Source organism: Anarrhichthys ocellatus, unplaced genomic scaffold (genome assembly GCF_004355925.1).
Source record: "Anarrhichthys ocellatus isolate YVR2014 unplaced genomic scaffold, GSC_Weel_1.0 scaffold32, whole genome shotgun sequence".
Classification (NCBI taxonomy): domain Eukaryota; kingdom Metazoa; phylum Chordata; class Actinopteri; order Perciformes; family Anarhichadidae; genus Anarrhichthys; species Anarrhichthys ocellatus.
This window is the reverse complement of record NW_022280062.1, coordinates 1,775,087-1,777,716: the sequence shown is the minus strand read 5'-3', so window position 1 is coordinate 1,777,716 and position 2,630 is coordinate 1,775,087.

Sequence of the window (2,630 nt, the reverse complement as noted above, 5' to 3'; positions counted from 1 at the left end):
TACTGCGCTTTTCACCATTGATTTGTATGTGTCAATTGTCCTGTTTTCCATTCACATATTGTTATGCCTGTTTTGAAATATCACATTAGAAAAGTGTAACCAAACTTCCTCAGTTGCGGAAAAACGTTTTTGCGCTCGCTTGTGGTTGGTTAGGACTTTGTCAAAAAACAGTTGATGCGCTAAATGGCGTGACACCTCTGCCGAATAACTTCTGACTTAGCGAACATTTAACTCATGTAAGCTGTTGCTGCTGTCGGCGTCTTCTCCGATATTCCCATAACCTATGGATACATGAAACATGGTCTATCATAGCTCACATGAAAGACCAATTAAAACATGCCAAATTAAAACTAATTCCCGAAGACCTCTCTCCATTTTTCTCTCATAGCCAGCTGTAGCCAATTGTGCCAACTTCTGACCAAACTGTGCTGCGGCCGACTTTTTGCTTAAAATCAGCTTTAGCTCCATTTGGGTTGCTTAAAATTCATTGGAAACATGGCTAGTGTTGCCATAATACTGTAAATTGAGCTTTTGTGTCAGTAGCAATATAGCTGGCTTATAAGGGATTTTTCCCTCTGAGAATTCAATTCAATTGAATGTATTTTGTTATGTTGATAATAAAAGCAGTAATGGTTTCGGTAATAGTAGTAATGTGACTTATAATAACAACAATGATAGTAGCAGTGGGTGTCAGCAGGACCACAGTCCAGATATAACCAAGATCCATAACCTGTGAGGCGAGACAGCACAAAGATGAGGATGTCATTATTTCTTTACTGCTTTCGAAGGCCTTTACGCTTTTTCCACAAAGCCCCGTCAAGGCCATTTCCCAGTGCTGAGGAAGCACAGAACTCACATAAACGTAGCCACACATCCTCTCTGAGTGGTAACCTCTCACTGTTACGCTTGAAATGGAGGAAATCTGCTTCTGTTGGTTTGGTATTACTGAAAGATCACAGGAGCAGAGTTTTTCCAGTTGTACTCTCTACATCGGACCGCACCAAGGTTACAGGAAGACTCATTTGGGTGTCGTCGAAATCATGTGGTGCATTTCAGTAATTGTTTAGCGTGCCTTAATTCAGTTTATTTCAGCACTTCTGGCAGCATACGTCAAACCTTGATATGCCTAATAATTGAGAATGTCAAATGGTGGTTAAAAGAGCTCAATTCAGAATTCAGAGCATATCTATTGTCTCATGGAGAAGGCTGAGCTGACAGGCCTTGCTTCCCAACGATGTGGGCCAGGACAGCGTTATCAGAAGTAACAGGCCTTATATATAAATGCTCTGAATTTTGAATTTAGCACCTTTAACAAAAATAAGGAAAAAGTTGCAGGTGAGTTACTTTTCGAAATAAGTTTCTTTGTTCATGAACATCCATATTGTTTCTTAAATCATAAACAGTGATGAAAGTAACCAAGTACATTTACTCAAGTATGTACTTAAGCACAGTTTTGAAGTACTTGTGAGTGTTTTATGCTACTTTATGCCGCACAACGATGCTAATATTGTTCAATAAAGAATCTTAAAACATACACGTTAAGTTTGCTTCTTCTTTCTGTTTTTCTGTTTAGAATTATTGTATTACCTTTCCTTTCGCTATATATACATATACTGTCCTCTGGGAGTGTAAAAGTAAAATCTGTAAGACATATCTACTTTAGTCTGAATTCAGCTTGGGAAAACACCTGACTGAATATTCAGCGGTTGGTGGTATATTTTACTTCTGTTCACATCTAATCTAGAAAAGGTGCTTTTATCTTTAATAAGTAAAATATTTTATGATGGATTTGTGTCTGCCATCTTCACTGCCTTTTTGTCAGGAAGGATGTGATAATCATTTGCATCTCTAATCAACAAATTAAGCACCACATCAAGGTTGCTATGAATAAACCCATGCAGGGCATTGTTCCATCCTGGATACTAATTCAGCCCTGTTTGTTATTTATAAATGTCTAATCCTTATGTAAGAACCTTCATTGGGCAGCACAGCACTCCGTGCCCGAGACTGCACCTCTTGTGCTTTAGTTTAGTGCTCTGACCAAGATGCCATTTGCCAAAAATATACACTGTGCACAGTATAGAAAAAAATATGTGAGGTCAATGTGAGTTTTGTCATAACTGTAGAAAAAAAAAAGTTGGAACTAGTGGGAAAACAATAAATGTGACATTAAAGCTTTTTTTTGTTGCTATTTTTCTTTTCTGGTTGGATCTCATCTGCAAAAGAAAAGGAGTTGAGAGATTTTCAACACCGTTTCCTCCGTCTGCATTCTGCAGCCATGAGTCATGTACCTGTTAGTGTTTGTCATGTTGTATCAGCGCACAAAACCTCCACAATGATGTCCACACACAAACATTCATAAACACACCCACATCAACACAAACTCCACTGTAATATGACCTTCATTTTGTTCACAGGTACATACACAAGCTCATACCGATATATACCGTCAGTAAAGCTTTTTCTTTTAAGTAGTGAAAACACAGCTGTCAAGTTAAACTGAAGGAGAAGCCAGTTCGCGTGATAACAGATCATAACAGTTCTGTGAGAGAAACCACAGCAACAGCTGTGTGGGTCTGTGAATGTGTGTGTGTGTGTGTGTGTGTGTGTGTGTGTGTGTGTGTGTGTGT